Source organism: Symphalangus syndactylus, chromosome 19 (assembly GCF_028878055.3).
Source record: "Symphalangus syndactylus isolate Jambi chromosome 19, NHGRI_mSymSyn1-v2.1_pri, whole genome shotgun sequence".
Taxonomy (NCBI): Eukaryota; Metazoa; Chordata; class Mammalia; order Primates; family Hylobatidae; genus Symphalangus; species Symphalangus syndactylus.
Window position 1 is genome coordinate 47,584,572 of NC_072434.2, and position 19,109 is coordinate 47,603,680.

The 19,109-nt window shown below is 43.2% G+C and overlaps 1 protein-coding gene across 1 annotated transcript in view; it reads left to right on the top strand.

Annotated features, from left to right (window-relative positions):
* The first annotated feature begins 224 nt into the window (after positions 1 to 224).
* Positions 225 to 19,109, top strand: part of JAK1 (Janus kinase 1) — a 246,230-nt gene continuing 227,345 nt past the window's right edge. Inside the window, exon 1 of the mRNA XM_055234908.2 lies at positions 225 to 280. The gene's annotated coding sequence lies outside the window, so the exon portion shown is untranslated. The remainder of the gene's footprint in view (positions 281 to 19,109) is intronic.

Below are 19,109 nucleotides of genomic sequence, written 5' to 3' on the forward strand. Positions count from 1 at the left end.
CACTCGCTTTTCCCCCGCCCCCGCCCCCGCCCGCGTCCAGGGTGCTGGCGTGGGTCCCTCGCCGTCCGGCGGTGACTGTAAATAGAGCCTGGATGTTGTTTACGTGAAGGATCCGGCGGGAGGAGTCTAAGAGGAGGCGGCGGTGCAGGAGGAGGAGGAGGAGGGAGGAGGAGAGAGGAGGACCGGAGTCCCCGCGGCGGCGGCGGTCCGGAGAGAGGGCGAGCCCCGCGCGGCGCCGGGGACCGGGCGCTACCACGAGGCCGGGACGCTGGAGTCTGGGGTAGGAGGGAGAACGGGCACGGGGCGGGAAGAGGGGTCCGTCAGTGGCATTTTTAGCTTGCACCCTGCCACGCAGATTCTCCCCGGCCGGAGCGGAGGAGGGTGGAGGGAGGGCAGGGAAGCCTCGGTTTCTCTGCACGTTCGGGAACGCCTTCTCCCCCTTCATTCTCCCATTCCCAGTGTTTTCCCGCTTCTCCCCGGGCTCACCTGTTTATTTTCGTCAGCTAGAGCTCGTGGTTTTTTTATATAGGCATGAGAGTCTGTTTCTTTTATTAGAAACATTATTGGGGAGAGGGGTGCTTTGCTGTAATTTGTGCTGGTCCAGGTCGGTTTTCAGGAAGGGGGAGGGGACTTGGCGGAGACGCCGGCTCCTGGCCGCAGCTGACCCCGGGGCTTCTCCCTGCCTTCCTGTGCGAGGAATTCTTTCCCTCACTCTGCTACCGGCACGCCAGCTGCCACCTTCCTGGAGAAAGACCACACCTGTGCTTATGCCTGCTTTGGAGGAGAGGTGAGCAGAGAAACCAGGGAATCCCCTGCTCTCCAGGGTTCTTAGTTATTCCCCTCCGCAATCCCAGCATTGGCCAAAAATTGCTGCTTTCACCTGCTGACTTCATTTGGCATGTCTGTCGCCAGCCCCCCTTTCCCCTGGCAAGTTGTGGTCTGCAGATGTTTTGGGATTTTCTCTTCCCTCTGGACCTGTCCCCCACCAACCAGCAAATAGCTCCTGGGCCTAGGTTGAGGGAGAGAGAGAAGTGACCCCCTTTGGCCCGTGCGCTGTTTCTTATTCCCCTCTGGGTCTTCTAATAGAATCTCCTGTCCTCCCATAGCCCCCTTTATTTTCCCCTTAAGCTTAACACAGAGCCAGGCCTAAGCAGCCTGTCTCTGGCTTTCTTTCCCCAGGCCCCACCCTGGCCCCTTTTGCTTTTCCAGCGCCAAAAAAACGCCTCCCAAGCAGAAGACACACCCAGCCCAAGTCTAACCATTCCAAAAGGGAGGAGAACACAGAAGAGCAGGGACCCAAGGGTCTCCTTCTGTCCTGAATATTCCAACAGCGTTTCCCTCTAAAGGCCTCCTAGCTTTATAATCCCTTTATTCTTCTTACCAGTCGACCCTCCCCTCCTCTTTGCCCCTTGTCCTATGATAGATATTTGGGGAGAGGGGTGGAGAAAGAGGTTGTCACCTTCTCTTCCTTACAGTGAGGCATTTTTCTTTTTCTTAGTCTTTTCATTTATTAGATGTTTAGCATGTAAAATATGTAAATCTGTTTGCAGGCTTATTGAACTTGTTTTTTTGCTGGCTAAGGAATAGCTGATATTCTATAAAGGGAAGGAGGGGGGAAAAGATCAAAAGTAACACTGAGTTTTCCCCATTTGAGCATCCCCAGAGTTGCCAGAGAAGACCCTCCTGTGAAAACCAACAGTCTCCCTTCCATGACATCACCACCTAAGCCCTTCCAACTTTAGCTTCAGAACAGGAAGAAGGCTCAAAATAGAACTACCTTAGGAATCCAGCTCCTTGAAAAGATCAACTTTTAAATCAGCTGCAGGAGGAACACAATGAACTTTGACATGGGGAGTGAGAAGGGAGAGAAGACTGTATAGTGTTCATAATTGGTTCCTTTGGGGGAGGGTTGGGGGATACTTCCCATGTATTTCAGAAAAGCTTTCCTCTAGAGTTGGGTACCTAGACCACTGAATGATAGGATGGTTCAAGATTCATTTATTGAATTATTCATAAGTTTTTGTATGTCAACAATAACAAGCACGTTTCAGAATATGAATTAAAGAGAGGCCTCTCTGCAGAATCTGCTGTAGATAGAGAAGGTTGTTTCAGGAAGCTAGGAGGGCACTTGAGGAAGACAGAGAACCTGAGGATGCAGTGACAGCTGCTGTGAGTATGTAAGTTGAGAGGCTCGTAAACAATAATTGTAACTTTTGTGGGTGACTGATACCCTGGACAAAGCAGTAAGGATGTCAGGATTTTCCACCTTTACCTTGGAAATTAACTCCTTGTCTTTGAATCTCAGTGTCTCCATTCAGTCCCTGAATTGAGATACGCTTTCCTCTCTGAGCTAAGATACTCAGTCTTTTGGAAGGGCTGCCTAATAAACGATAATCACTGAAGTGTTGACAACGTAAGGATTGGAAGTGGAGCAGAAAATACTTGGTATAATTTGAGCACTTGGTGGGTGCTGTAAGATGACTTGCTGGTTGATGGGGTAACATCTTTTACTCTGGTTCAGGTTTAAAAGAATCCAGGTGACAGAGACAGGATACCTGCCCTAGCCACGTGGCTGTTAACCACCTGAAATATGGCTAGGGTGAGGAAGAGCTCAATTTTAAATTTTATTTAATTTTAAATATTGATAACTTGATTTAGTTATTGGAAAGCTTATTTATGTTTGGAAACATACTTGAGCTTACGCATCTACTTTTGAAACTAAGTGTTTTGAAATCCAAAAGCAAATTAAGTATTTTGATGAAAATTTAGAATTGGGATATGTAAGTGCAAAGTACTCTTCAGATTTCAAACAGTGCAAAAAAAGTAGAATAGCCATTAATTTTATGTTGATTCCTCGTTAAATGAATATGCTATTAATTCCACCTGTTTATTAATGTGGCTACTAGAGAATTAAAAATTACATGTGTAGCTTGCATTATACTTCATTGGACAGGTCAGGCCTGCATCACTCCTTTTCATCTATGGATTAATTTCTTTTTTCTTTTTTTTTTTTTTGAGATAAGTCTCTCTCTGTCTTCCAGGCTGGAGTGCAGTGACGCGATCTTGGCTCACTGCAGCCTGTACCTCCCAGGTTCAAGCGATTCTCCTGTCTCAGCCTCCAGAGTAGCTGGGTGTGCGCCACTATGCCAGGTGTGCGCTGGGTGTGCGCCACGATGCCCGGCAGATTTTTTGTATTTTTAGTAGAGATGGGGTTTCCCCACGTTGGCCAGGCTGGTCTTGAACTCCTAAGCTCGGGTGATCCGCCGGCCTTGGCCTCCCAAAGTGCTGGGATTACAGGCATGAGCCACTGTGCCTAGCCCCATGGATTAATTTCAGAAGTGGTGACTGTATGAAATATTGTTATTTCATGTTTGTGTTTCTACTTTTCACTGCTGTGTTCCATGTGATGATTGGGGACCCCGAGTATTACATTATTACTGTTACATTAGGGAGATCAGTGTAAAAGTCCAGGGTTCTAGAACGGGTAGCAGGGGTGTCATGGGAAAATTTGGATACCCACATATCCGGCTATTGCTGCTTTTGTAAAAGGATCCTGGGCATAGCAAAAGATACTGGAAAACAATGTGTGGCAAAGTAACAATTGTGACACCTGGTGGCATTTTAGTGATTCTACTCATCTGTCACTCCCATTTATTTTTTCTTTGCTTCATCTACTTTCTGTCCCCCTCCCCCCCAAATCACGGCTCCACTGGTGGCATTTGGGCCCACAAGGTTGCTGACTCTTTTCCTCCAAAAAAAAGTACAATGTTAACATGAATAGAGGTAGTGCTGTCTTTGGGTTTTGTTTTGTCTAATGAGATTCAGAAATCGCACTGGAAGGAACTTGGGGGCTATTCGGTGCTATCCCTTTATTTTATAGATGACAAACTGCCAAACACCTCACCTAAGACCATATAGACAGAGACTGGAATTAAACATACTCTTGTTGATAACTGTTTAGAGGCTCCCGGAGAAATGGAGAGGCTCATCAATTAATCAATCAAGTATTTATTGAGCTAGCATTTTGTGGAAATGACCACTAAGTATTGTGAAGAGACATGAGTAAAACAGTTTCTGACTTTTTTAGAAAGAGTCCTGTTGACTTGAGGAAATAAGATATAAACAGCACCAAATTAAATTGCAGTATACAACACAGCACTTAATGAGTGCAGTGCCACTGTGGCATGTGTTACTAGTAGAAATGTGTTCATTTTACAGATGTAGGAATAGAAGCTTCGAGAAGGGTGGAAGCTGCAGGGAAGTGGAGTGTAATTGTGTTCCTGGAACAGCCCAAGGCTGTAGAATTGGAGGTCATTGCAAGTCTTTGGTATTGGCCCCTCTAGCTGTCCATTAAGGGAATTTGAAAATCTGAGACCCAGCATTTTCAAATGGCAGTGCTGCAGTAATAAGGCAATCATAGATTAATTGGAGACCATCAGGGTTTTTAGAGCTGTTTAGCTAGGGGTGGATCATTCTGAAGTTAGCTGGCCTATAAAACTGACGTGTGAGCAAACCATAAAATCTAAAATCCAGGGGGCGAGAGTGGTGAAATGTGATGTAGAGCAAAATCAGAAAGTAAATTAACTGTGGAGTATATAGTTGGACTAAAAATATTTGTGCTGAGTACATGTTTGAAGGGGAGAGGCCCATATAATGTAATGTATGGGCCAGTCGTGTATTTATAAATTTTAATCTCCTGGAGCCTTTTCGGACTAAACTCTTGTTCAACATGAGGAAAAAAGCTCATTCTTCTCTGTTACTGTGTCCATAGGGTTTTTTTTTTTCGTCCACATGGACCTGCTAAAGTTACGTAGCATGGGATTAATTAGGGGCCAGTGCTCAAAGTCAGTAAAATGATGACACCTCTTCTCTAATCACTCTCAGTTAATGCTTCTCTTCGAGAATCGGGGCTAACTTTGTATAGGGCAGTGGTCCTTGACATTTTCTTGCCTTTCTGCCTATTTCTTTTTCCATAAAAGAGAAAAAAATTTTGTAACCTGCCACCTCATCAATCTTTGGCACAAATTAGTTTTTAAAAACTCAGTATAGCAAAGTTTTGCAATAAAATGCAAGTATACGTTCTGTGTACTTGTGACAAAGCAGCAGTGGACATTTGAGCAACTTTTGCTGACGTGTTTATAACATCTCAGTGTGGCCAAATTTGGCCATTTTATATAGTATCACTGAATTAGATGATAATTTTCAAATTGGAAAACAAATCACACTCGTTAAAAGACCAGTGGATTTAAATACACTAAACTATAAAAGTATTTTCAAATATTTTGCTTGGCCAACAACTTATGGTGCCTTCAGTTATTTAATATATAATCAGATATTCAAAGGTTTAAAACAGTATTTTCATTTTAGTTTATAAATAGGAGGGATGTAGCATGTTTTTTGTGCTTTTATTTGTACTCCATGTTGATTGATTGCTTGAGAAAAGGTCTTTGTCACCCAGGCTGGAGTGTAGTGGTGCAGTCATGGCAGCCTCAGCCTTTCATGTTCAAGCAATCCTCCCACCTCAGCCTCCGAAGTAGCTGGGACTACCGGCCCTGCTCATACTATTTTTTGTAGAGACAGGCTTCCACTATGTTGCCCAGGCTGGTCTTGAACTCCTGGATTCAAGCAATCCTCCTGCCTCAGCCTTCTAAGGCGCTGAGATTACAGGTGTGAGCCACCATGCCTGGCCTTGTACTCCACGTTATTTTAAAAGTTGTTTGGTATGCCAGTTTTCTGTAAGTGCCTGGTTTTGTAGATAAATTTGGTATATGCGTTATGAAGAAATTGTTCCTAGTTGTATCATTTTTAACATAGAAGAAGTAGTTTAAAATCAGTTTGGGTCCTGGAAGAAAGCATTTTACATCACTGTTTTCTCTCTTCCTCTCTTAGTATGCAGTTATTTTTTCTTACTGTAGCATGAGTACCTGTAGTCACTTGTTTATAAATGTAGACAGTTCAGTTCTTAGAAGAAACATGTTGAAGAAGAAATATTTCTGATGGATTTAAATTTTTCAAAAATGCACATTTATAAACATTTTCAAGAAAAAGCAAGACACATTTTTGAAACATTTATTTTAAAAATACCATTTTGAAAACCCATATTTTTCTTCCTTGAAACTGCTTTAGAATCTGAGAGAATGTTAATTTAAGTAACTATTCACAGAATAATGACAATTTGCTGCTTGTTATTAGGGATGCTTGGCTTCTTTTTTTTCTAATTTAGGTAAAAAAATGAAATGAGAGAAAAATAAGGAGAAAAAGGAAGTATCTTTTACTTTACCAAAAATGTTTAGTTGTTGCATGGGTTTTGGTGATGGCTAATAGAGTGAATTTCAACTTTGCAGTACACTTACTTCATCTTTATACTTCATATTTAGACATTGAATCACACTAATATTTTGGTGAAGAACAGTCTAATAACTACTGAATATGTCAGGATTATTTATTTGTCTCCATACTTACCCAGCCTTCAGTATTTCAGGGTAAGTATTCAGTTTTCCAAAGCTGACAGAATTTGTGGTCAAGAAATATTAGTTGGTAATCTTCTTATCCTTTTTAGTGGAACAGCTATCTAAAATTTTACTCTGAAATGATCACAGTATCTTTGTTCACGTAGCAGATGTTTATAATTTGGGTAAAAATGTGCAACTATTTCCAAGAACCTTAGGTTATGGGATCCAACTGTGATTTTTTTTTTTTTTTTTAATCTTCGTTGCCCTCTCGTGTTTCAAATCTGTATTACAGTTGGCTAAGACCTAGATGATGAACTCCTTAATTTTTAGGTATTTTTGCATTTTAGACAATGTTGTTTTTAATTTGTGTGTAGGTAGATTGTTACATTGGATATTACTTTTCTGAAGATAAGGTCATTTTCATAGTACATAAAGTTAATAGTTGAGTTAGATTCACTGTACTCTTATTTTCTGACTTCCACTGATCTAAAGAATTGATTCATCTATCTGACTTATTTGAAGTACAGTGCTAATATCTAATATGCATATAATGAGTCTTTGAAATTGAGCAAATGCCTAATGAAAACATAATTATTTTTCAAATATCTGTCAAGTTCCACTCATATTGAAATAACTTGAAACCTTATGACATGGAAGTGAATCATGGTTTTAATAAGTTGATATTCTGATGCCTGAATTCCAATTTCAGAATCTTTTGTACTTTTTATTAAAAGCAAGAATCATCCCTAAAATGACTTCAGAGTACATCTCAAAGGTACAGATAATTTAAAAGCAAGTGATGTGTATATGTTGTTATTACTTTTTAAAAAGGTATTCTGAAGGTTGTCAGTATCACCATAGGTATAGAATTGACATAAACTATAGTGAAAAATAGCAATGTTACTAATTTGAGTACATTCTTAGCACTCAGAGCAAGAGGAATGAAAGTCATTTTTGCTAATGTGCATTTTTCTTCTTAATTATAAAGCCCCACTAGTTTCTGCTTCATGATCTCAGTTACTGAGAAAACTAAAAATAAACAAAAAGTAAATGTTTTTAGAAATCCTTTTGTGTAAATTGTGTGCACTGAATATCCAGTTGATGGAGTTGGACAGCTAGGGTAGGGTAGAGAGAACAAAGCACTGGGTTCACTCGTTTGACATGGTTCTAGGCATGGGTTCACCATAACTTAGCAATACATGGTCTCTGGCAAATCACCTAACCTAAGTTTTTTTTTTTTTCTGCCTATAAAATGGGGTAATAATATCTATTTCCAGAATCCTTTTTTGATGAATTAATGAATAATTCATTGCCGGCCCGGTAGGGTTCTTGTGAAAACCAAATGAGAAAACATATAGAGCATTTTTGAATGTTCGGCAGATGTGAAGTATTATTGTCATGTTTGGTTATGAGCACTTTGAAGACAGGAATCATGTCTTACTTATCTTTATTTCCTGAACATCTAGAAGAGGGCTTAGAACGTAGTAGTTCCTCAGTATATGTATAAAATCAATGATGAGGTCAGGGAGGCACAGTCAGTGAATCCATGCATGGAAGAGATAGGTTGTGAAATATGCTGGAAGCTTACTGCATATTTGATGTATTATCAGAGTGAAAACCTAATCATGCAGTTGTTCATCCTCATTAATATGGATAAGTCATGTGTTCATCTTTCATTCTAATTTAATTCAACCGGGCCTTTTAATATTTCAGCCTCACCACTTGCTGGGCTCTGATCCTTCTTTTTCTTCTGCCTCCTCACGTCTCCAACCAGAAGGGGATCTTTTAGTCCTTCACTTCATGGGGAGCCTTCAGAGAGAGTAATGCAGCCACCAGAAAGGATGCCGTTGACTGACACAGTGACTGACAGGCTGCCCTGGCTCAGTTATCACAGTGCTGATGCTGTCCATTCTAAAGGTACAGTACTGTGATAACTGAAGGATGGCAGCCATCTTGCCTTCCATCAGAGGAGCCTCACCGTACCCAGGAAGAAGGAAGGTGAAAGAGAAATGTGAAACAGGTGGCCGGGACCCAGAAACCCTCTTACCCTGCACCTCTGTTGTACTTCTCCCGGGGCATAGGGAGAGTTATTCTGCTTCTCTTTGCCTTGTTTTGTAACATGGGGTGGTGGTTGGTGCAGCCGTGTTGTGCCGAGTGAACATATATTAAGATCTTTGGAACCTTTAGGAGACTGAAAATAGGTAAGTATGAATTAGTATTTCTGGAATGGTATTCAGAGAACTTTGTACCATTTTTATAAATGTGAAAGGTAACCTAATTAGAACAGCTTGGCACTTGTCAGTACACTACTAGATTTCAAAATCAGATTCTACTTACAGGGAGAAAAAAAAGCCCAATATGTTGAACAGTATTGAAATTGTTGCATAAATAAAAGTCCATCATTGTAGACCAGCTTACTGAAGTGAAAAAAGAAAAAAAGTATATCTTTGTCTTGAAGGAGTAGATAGTGACATGTCATGTTTCTTTCAGGATATTTAGGATCTGGCCTAATTCAAAAGAATATTTACTGAATGCCTATGTTATTGCTGCTGCTGTCACCTTTACATGAAAATAAAATGTAAATTATTTCTATCAAGGACTAGTCTGCAGTGATACCTGGCACATACCGATTTCAGGAATACGAAGCTGTAAACACCAAGCCAGCATCACATGTGCATGAAAGACTAGGAAATTTTTTTTGTTGTTGCCCACACGGGAGTGCAGTGGCATGATCATAGCTTACTGCAACCTTGATCTCCCAGGCTCAAGCAATCCTCCCACCTCAGCCTCCCGAGTCTGAGACTACAGGCTCAGGCCACCCACCTGCAAAGTTTTAGTAGAGACAGTTCACTATGTTGCCAAGGCTGGTCTTGACCTCCTGAGCTTAACTGATTCTCCCATCTCAGCCTCCCAAAGTGCCGGGATTACAGGCATGAGCCACTATACCCAGCCATGATTAGGAAATTTAACAGCACGCATCTTCAACCTCCATCTTACTCTAGAGAGTACTGCTAGGGGTGAAAGGTGGTTATTGAGGAACCCAGGATTCTGCCAATGCCAATCTCTGCCAATCATCCCTCTTCTCTCTAGTCTCCTGAGGACACTGTACACATGTAACAATAGCAAACAAGAAACAAAGTACATGATTATGTGTTAGATCGCAGTACTGTGCAAGGCTCAGGTAATTTCATGGAACGTGTTTTAGGCTCAGAGCCTAATCGGGTATGTTACCTCTTCCTAGGCTCATGTCTGTATCTAGGAGCCTATGGATGTCTGACTGGCGTAGGAACCCAAAGCAGTGACTCATATGCTTAAGCAAAGAGAACAGAGATGGCTGAAGTTAGGCTGTAATTTGAACCTACCTACCACAGAGAGAAGGGCCAGGGAGGGGAAAACCATACGTGACTGTTTTTTTAAGACAGAGTCTCAGTCTGTCATCAGGCTGGAGTGCAGTAGCTCAGTCTTGGTTCACTGCAACCCCTGCCTCCGGGGGTCAAGTGATCCTTGTGCCTCAGCCTGCCGAGTAGCTGGGATTGCAGGTGTGTGCCACCATGCCCAGGTAATTTTGTATTTTAGGTAGAGACGAGGTTTCACCATGTTGCCCAAACTGGTTTCAAACTCCTGTCCTCAAGTGATTCTCCTACCCTCAGCCTCCCAAAGTGCTGAGATTACAGGCATAAGCCACTGCACCCAGCCTCATGTGTGACTTTTTAACATACTGTGAACCTTACCTACTATCAGCACTGCCAACTCCATGTCTTAGATATGGGTCAGGTGTATTATCAGGTCCTCCACTGGGACACAATGGGGAAGAAAGGGAACTGGAAGGGAGTAGTCCTCGTACAGAGAGGTTCTGTCTTATCCTTCGTTGTGCCAGTCCTCAGACATTGATGGTCACTGTGTTCCTTTGCTGGTGATTGCAGTTCCCTTTAGTGTCTCTTCCCTCTGCTCTACCCAAAGAGGAACCATTCTTAGTAGTGACCCCTTGAGCCACACTTGGTTGGCCCAGAACTGTTATTTTTCGGACACATTGACCACATTATAGCCCAGTACCTTCACATGTCCTCGTAGATCCACAGTTTCTCTAAGCTATATAAGCTACACTACGTTTTTGATTAATTAGAGGGCTCTCCCCAGTTATTATGCTACCACTCCTGAAATTCCTTGGAGTTTTCTTAAAAGGAATTTCTGACAGAAACTCTGGAAGAACTTTTAGAAAGGGAAAGTTAGGGATTGGTGTATCCTCAAGTAATTTGAAACACTCCTAATGTTTAGTGTTTTAGCAGGTGGAAAAAAGTGCTTCAAGAAGTTATGTGTTGTGCAATCATTGGCCTTGGTGAAGATTTCACCACCTTTTCCTGATCTTCCTGTTTTCCCCGTTACTAGTTTTATAAAAATTCATTGGGTTTTATACTTACCCGACCTTGACCTCAAAATCTACAACCAGGCCTGTGGGGTGTTGAAGAACTGAGTGTTGGGTGTCATTTGCAGTCACCCTGCACTACGGACAGAGTCGTGCTGGGTCCCCTTTCCTCTAAACAAGAAGACTGAGGCTCAGTCTGCAGCAGGAGCCCCAGAAGCTTGCCTGGACCTGGAGGTCTTTGGCATCTTCAAGGCATTTCGTAGATGTAAGGTGTTCCAACAGGTTAAGGGAGAAGTGATGTAAGACAGATCCAGTGGGGTTTTTCCACTGCCTTGCTTAAAGCACAGTATGTGTGTGGTTGGTATATTCATTGCAGTTTTCAGTTTAGGTGAAGTATGTGAGAATGGTAAGGTTGCAATTAAACCTAGAAATACCGTATAATCCAGCAGTTCCACTTCTGGATACATACACCAAAGATGTGAAAGGCGGCACTCTGACAGATACTGTACACCCATGTTTATAGCAACATGATTCACAATAACTAAAAGGAGCAACCCAAGTGTCCATTGATGGATAAGTAGATAAATGAAATGTAGTGTATACCTACACTGGACTATGATTCAGCCTTGAAGGAAATTCTGACATATGCTACAACATGGATGAACCTTGAAGATACCATGCTAAGTGATATAAGCCAGACACAAAAGGACGTATACTGTGTGATTCCACTCATATGAGGCTCCTAGAGTCATTAAATTCTTACAGTCAGGAACTGTTGGTTGCTAGGAGCTGGGGGAGAGGGGGAAATGGAGAGTTAGTGTTTAATGGAGTTGTATTTGGGGAAGATGAAAAAATTCTGGAGATGGATGGTGGCAGTTGCACAATAACATGAATGTACTTAATGCCACAATGTACACCTAAAAATGGAAAATTTTATGTGTATTTTACCACAATAAAAGAGATTCAGGATAATAACCCTCTTGAAGCCAAAAACAGGATTTAGTTGATTTCTCTGCTCTCCCTTAGTTTTCCGTGTGAAGATAACTGCTGTTTCAAGTAAGCAATTAAAATGTAATTGCCATGTCTTTATGCATTTCAAGTTCTCTAATCTGAAGTCCTTTACACATGTTTCCAGGGTTTCCAACATAGCATAGCTTTAGAATTGTGTAAAATGTAAAGAAAACTCAATATAGTAGCAGTGAATATTAAAAACAATGAGAAAAAGGCGTGGACAAGAAGTCACCTGATGTGGCATCTCTTGCTGGCTTTATGTCTTTTCTGGTGAGATTGGGCAACTCACTCGTCCTCTCCCTGTTCCAGTTGCCTCAACTGCCCACCTCTTTGGAGTTATGCTACCACTCCTGAAATTCTTTGTAGTTTTTTTAAACAGAAAAGAAATTTCTGACAAACTATGGAAGAACTCATAAGAAGGGAACGGTCTGGGATTGGTGAATCCTCAGGTAATTTAAAATACTCCTAATGTTTAGTGTTTCAAATTACTTAAGGATTCACCAATCCCAGACCTTTCCCTTCTTAGGGAAGTCATATATATAAAATCATATATATAAGAGACTAAAGCAGCATTTTAATGTGGCATGTTATTTCTTAAAATATATACATACAATATATGAAATAATAGTATTAAGTATAGTTTTAAAAAGTATCCTGGTTAGTCTTACAAGTCAAGTATTAGCAGTTTCATTAAAGGAGCATTCTACAGCTTGCTGTTACGGATAGTTTTCCTATTTGTTGTTATATGCTTAAATTTGATAATAAGAATACAACCATTGAGGCTGGAAATAGCAGTAACCTTCCCTAAGGGATCACATGTTTTATTAGCTGTGGATAAAAAGCATTCATTTGTGGACCGTATCTGTTTCATCACAAAGTCCTCACTTAGGGTCATGCTTTGGAAATCAGATTTTAGTTTTAGGAACACTGGACTACCTCCACCAGATCCTGCACAGTAGTCTACCTTGATCATACCACACAGAGTTGGAGCAGACAGCTAGCTCTTGTTCCTGCCTGCCACGCTAATTTCAAATATTTTGCTATGCCTAGTACATTTCTAGCTTCTCTGAATAACCACTCAATTTTAAGTGTGCCACAAACTTGCCTTATCCTGTTTTGGGGGGCTCTGGGGAGACAGGGTCTTCCATAGAGTGCAGTGGTGCCATCACTGCTCACTGCGGCCTCAGCCTCCTGATTAGGTGAGACTATGGGTGTGCACCACCATGCCCGGTTAATTTTTCAAAAATTTATTGCCGGGCGCGGTGGCTCACGCCTGTAATCCCAGCACTTTGGGAGGCTGAGGTGGGCGGATCACGAGGTCAGGAGATCGAGACCATCCTGGCTAAAACGGTGAAACCCCGTCTCTACTAAAAATACAAAAAAAATTAGCCGGGCGTGGTGGTGGGCGCCTGTAGTCCCAGCTACTCAGAGAGGCTGAGGTGGGAGAATGGAGTGAACCCGGGAGGCGGAGCTTGCAGTGAGCCCAGATTGTGCCACTGCACTCCAGCCTGGGCCACAGAGCGAGACTCCATCTCAAAAAAAAAAAAAAAAATTTTTTTATACGGACAGGTTTTCACCATGTTTCTCAGGCTGATCTTGAACTCCTGGGCTCAAGCAATCCTCCTGCTTTGGCCTCCCAAAGTGCTGGGATTACAGGCCTAAGCCACCACATTGGCTTGTCTATCCCATTCTTAAGTGAGTTCTTTCTTTCAGATCAGTTGCTCTTTGAGACAAACCTCTTACGTTTTTACACTTCAGAGAAATTTTTTCCTTTTGCTGCTTTAAAACTCTGCATTCATATTTACAGGTGCATCTTCACCATTACCAGTCATCATTGTTTGTTTTTGTTTTTTTGAGACGGAGTCTTGCTCTGTCACCCAGTTGGAGTGCAGTGGCACAATCTTGCCTCACTGCAACCTCTGCCTCCCGGGTCAAGCGATTTTCCTGCCTCAGCCTCCCGAGTAGCTGGGACTACAGGCATGCGCCACCATGCCCGGCTAATTTTTATATTTTTTTTAGAGATGGGGTTTCACCATGTTGACCAGGCTGGTCTCAAACTCCTGACCTCAGGTGATCTGCCTACCTCAGCCTCCCAAAGTGCTGAGATTACAGGCATGAGCCACTGTGCCTGGCCTCTAGTCTTTTTTTTTTTTTTGAGACAGGGTCTTCCTCTGTCACCAGGCTGGAGTGCAATGGTGTGATCTCGGCTCACTGCAACCTCTGCCTCCCGGGTCCAAGCGATTCTCTTGCCTCAGCCTCCGGAGTAGCTGGGATTGCAGGCATGCGCTGCCATGCTTGGCTAATTTTTTTTTTTTTTTTTTTTTTTTTTTTTTTTTTTTTTTTTTTTTTTTTTTTAAGACGGAGTCTCGCCCTGTCGCCCAGGCTGGAGTGCAGTGGCATGATCTCAGCTCACTGCAAGCTCTGCTTCCCGGGTCCATGCCATTCTCCTGCCTCAGCCTCCCGAGTAGCTGGACCTACAGGCACCCACCTGGCTAAGTTTTTTGTATTTTTAGTAGAGATGGGATTTCACCATGTTAGCCAGGATGGTCTTGATCTCCTGACCTCGTGATCCGCCCACCTCAGCCTCCCAAAGTGCTGGGATTACAGGCGTGAGCCACCGTGCCCAGCCTAATTTTGTGTTTTTAGTAGGGACAGGGTTTCACCATGTTGGTCAGGCTGGTCTTGAACTCCCGACCTCAGGTCATCCACCTGCCTCAGCCTCCCAAAGTGCTGGGATTACAGGTGTGAGCCGTGACCACGCCCAACCTAGTCATCATTTTTAACCACAAGAATTCTTCATTAAGCATGAACAAGTTAGGTAAGGGAGGCACCAAAAGTCCATTTTGTGTTTTTCTTTCATATTTAAGACATGATGAGTGTAAGGATTCCCACTGGAGGAGATTGCCAAGTACGAGAATGTGTGCCTGAGCTGGGTGTGGTGGCTCACACCTGTGATCCCAGTACTCTGGGAGACCAAAGTGGTCAAGACCACCCTAAGCAGCAAAGTGAGACTGTCTCTACCAAAACAAACAAACAAACAAAAAACCCAGGCGTGTTGGTGCATACTTGTAGTCCCAGCTCTTCCGGATGCTGAGGCAGGATCGCGTGAGCCCAGGAGTTTGATGCTGCAGTGAGCTAGGATGGTGCCACTGCACTCCAGTCTGGGTAACAGCCAGACCCTGTCTTAATAAATAAATAAGCAGGCATGGAACATTCTCAGCTGGGTTCTTTAAGCTGTCTGACAAGGTTTCAGGTTGTAATACATGCTTCTAATGTAAATATGTTAAAATGCACATAATTGAAATGGAGTAAAGTCAGCTGATTATAGCTTGCTTTGTGCATTTGGACTATTACTGTATTTTATTTTCCATGAGATTATGAGGAGATTGATGTTAAAAAGTGAGAAGAAATAGAGAACCATTTCGATTTAGTCTGTAGAAAATGTATTTTCACTTTTTTGCTACTATCTTTGTAAATGAAATTCCAGAAAAATTACTTAGACTCCCATTGGTTTTTTTCAATTTGAAAATGAGTGTCTTTGAACCAGGAATATCTTGGGGTCCATTGCGGGGTAGCTGTCTAGGGCACTTGGCTGGGAAGACTTCTGAGACCACATCTGGGCTCTGCAGGAAGGAGTGCTGTAACCACCTTTCTGGATCTCCCTGTGATCAACCCGGGTGTGCTGTGGACATCAGACAGGAGGAGTGCTACGTTTGCTGATACCTTAGTATGCAATATTTGTAGTGTAGAAGCTTAGATCCTCTGGAATGGCAGAAATTCCCAGATTTATATTGATAGGGACTAGATTTCTGGAAAACTATATCACTGGGAATATAGACACCCTTTTTTTATGGAGAGAGAATTATGGATTTTTAATTTTAAAAGTCTACTGTAGTGTAATATATAGTGTATATTGAGACATGAATCTTTCCACTTATGATCATTCACTAATTTTTGTTAAAAAAAATAAAAACCTGACATACCTATCAGGTCTCAAGCTATTCTAATAGCACTAGTCTAATAGCATAAAATTTGCTACTGTTAAATAAATGCTTATCCCCTGCATAATTTACAGGTAGAATTTTAAGTAATTGGATCAAATAGCTAGAAGAGGCCTTCCCTTTCTCCTTTTATTTCCTTAATTGACAGGATTATTTGCTTGAGATGAGTCAATATTTGTTGAGCGCCTGTGTACCAAAGCACTCATTTCATCCTCATTGAAATCCTCAAAGAGTAGAAGAGTTCTCCACATTTCATAATTGAAGAACCTGAGGAGGCTCTCAGGCTCCCAGTGGGTCCCTAAGCCACACAGCTAGTCAGTGATGAAGCAGGCGTTTGAGTCCAGAAGCAATGTAAAAAGTTAATATTATGTTGATTAGTAGGTGAGGCTTCGAAACAGAGTTAGACCCAGCATGTGTAAAATTGCTTAAAAATTTGCACTATACACTGCCTCCCCTGTCCACTGTTGCCTTTTTCTGATGCCTTCTCCACTCTTCAGCTGGAGTTACCTCTGTAAAATGAAAGTTTGATCATGCCATCACTTAAAAACCCTCTGGTTGGCCGGGCGCGGTGGCTCACGCCTGTAATCCCAGCACTTTGGGAGGCCAAGGCGGGCGGATCACGAGGTCAGGAGATCGAGACCACGGTGAAACCCCGTCTCTACTAAAAAAATACAAAAAAAAAAAATTAGCCGGGCGCAGTGGCCGGCGCCTGTAGTCCCACCTACTCCGAAGGCTGAGGCAGGAGAATGGCGTGAACCCGGGAGGCGGAGCTTGCAGTGAGCCAAGATCGCGCCACTGCACTCCAGCCTGGGCGACAGAGCCAGACTCCGTCTCAAAAAAAAAAAAAAAAAACCCCTCTGGTTTAAAACCCTCTGGTGGCTCCTACTCTTCAGCTGCCTCATGAGGCCCTGGGCAGTGTGGTCCCACCTACTCCTCAGGTCCCATCTCTTGTACCCAGTTGACTGGCCTGGCCTTTGTCAGGGAATCAAGTCCTTTCTGTGTCCGGTGCATTTCCTTCTGCCTGGGACACCCTTACCATTCAGTTCACCTTATCTCTTATCCTTCAGTTTCTGGCTAAGTACTGATTCTTAAGAGACCTTTTCCTGACATCCTGCCTAGGTCTGATCTCATGGCACTTTGTGCTTTTCCTTCAGAGCACTTGTCACAGTTGAATCACGTGTGTTGCGGGTGCATATTTTTAATGTCTCATTAGATGGCGAATTCTGTGAAACAAGAACCATGGCTCTACCCATTGTTGTGTTTGCAGTGTCTGGCATAAGCCTGGCATGCAGTTCACAGTAGAAAACTAATGTGGCCGGGCGCGGTGGCTCACGCTTGTAATCCCAGCACTTTGGGAGGCCGAGGCGGGCGGATCACGAGGTCAGGAGATCGAGACCACAGTGAAACCCCGTCTCTACTAAAAATACAAAAAAATTAGCCGGGCCTGGTGGCGGGCGCCTATAGTCCCAGCTACTCGGAGAGGCTGAGGCAGGAGAATAGCGTGAACCCGGGAGGCAGAGCTTGCAGTGAGCCGAGTTTGCGCCACTGCACTCCAGCCTGGGCGACAGAGCGAGACTCTGTCTCAAAAAAAAAAAAAAAAAAGAAAAAGAAAACTAATGTAGTATGAGATGTGAGTGGAATGTTTCCTGTTTGCTAAGTATGGGTGAGAAGAACCCACAGCTAAAAACAAGGTGTTCAAAATCCCCACTTTCTGTGGTCAGAGATCTGCATCTCTGCGGCATTTTCCCGCAGAGCTTTTTCAAAAGGTGTCATTTCAGCAGAACCAATTCTCACATTGCCCCCACCCTTCACCCCCCATAAAAAGATGACTGGAGGAGGGGGAGATGTCACCTTTTGTGGGAACTTCTCTCAGCGAAGGGGAGCATGCAAATTTGACGTCATGATTTGTCTGAAAATTGGTATGCCACTATCCCACAAAGAGCTCCCCGTGCCCAGGGCTTGCAATGCTAAGAGAAGGAGGGAGGAGAGAGACAGGGAGTGACACTACCTTTGGTGGGGTGAGGATATGAGGTTCCTTGGACATCATGGCCTCCAGTGAATATGTGGACGATGGCTTGGGACTTAAGCTTTTTTGCTAGTGCCCCACAAAAGAGTACCCTCCGCAACCCATCTGTGGACCACAGCAGTGCCTCTCAACAAACATGTTCCCCAAGGAGCGAGTTAGAATATGGATGGTATCCCAAAGGAAGGACCCGTGGCCAGTCAGAAAGCTCATGCCCACCAAGGTGGGTGGTTCTTCTAGGGACCAACCTCCTGAAGTTCATGAAGAAGTGAGTTTTTGTGTAGTCTTTTTGTTGTTGTTTGGGTTGTGTTTTTGTTGTTGTTTGAGACAGGATCTCACTCTGTCACCCAGGCTGGAGTGCAGGGCCACGACCATGGCTCACTGCAGCCTCAAACTTCTGGGCTCAAAGGATCCTCCCGCCTCAGCCTCCTGAGTATCTGGGACTACAGGTGTGCACTACCTGGCCGGCTAACTTTTAAATTTTTCTGTAGAGACGGGATCTCTCTTTGTTGCTCAGGCTGGTCTCAAACACCTGCCTCCAGGAGATATTCCCACCTCAGCCTCCCAAAGTGCTGGGATTACAGGCATGAGCCACCATGTCAGGCCCCGCCCTTACTCCTTTTGAAGTCCAGGTGGTTACAGCTGCCCCTGGAAGGGGCAGATTGTGGATGCAAGCCCCCTAACAGCATAAAAAGGCTATTGACAGTGAATGAGGGACTTCCAATTCTAGAAGTAGATCCCCTTGCCTTAGGGGTGGATAGTGGACAAGGTACTAACACCAATAAATGCCTCAAAGATTTCATTTGCTTTTGAACTTGCAGAAATGGGAGTGAAGTGATTTCTGATTTTTCCCCTGGGAGAGCAGAAACCTTCCTCGTACAGCTGCTCCTGTGAGAAAAAGTTCAACGGAAAACATATTAAATGCCCATTTCTCAAGACTCTCAATCAGAGTGGTAAGAAGCAAAGGGACGACGCTACAGAGGAGTCTGGGAAACTCAGGCTGATTAAAAGTAGCCTCCTTGACTTGCAGGCTCCGTGAAGGAAAGCACACCTCATAAATCCTTTTGGACTGTTTTTTGGCTAAACCCTCAGATTTATACGAAGAACTATTTTAAGTGAATCAGTGTGTCTTTGTTTGCATCTTCTGGGATTCTGAAGACTGCAGCCAAGGAGCTAGTAAGGCTGAGAAATGGATTGAGCATTTAATCAGTTGAATACTTCCTTATGTTTTCCTCGTGTATTCTCATAACAAGCGACCT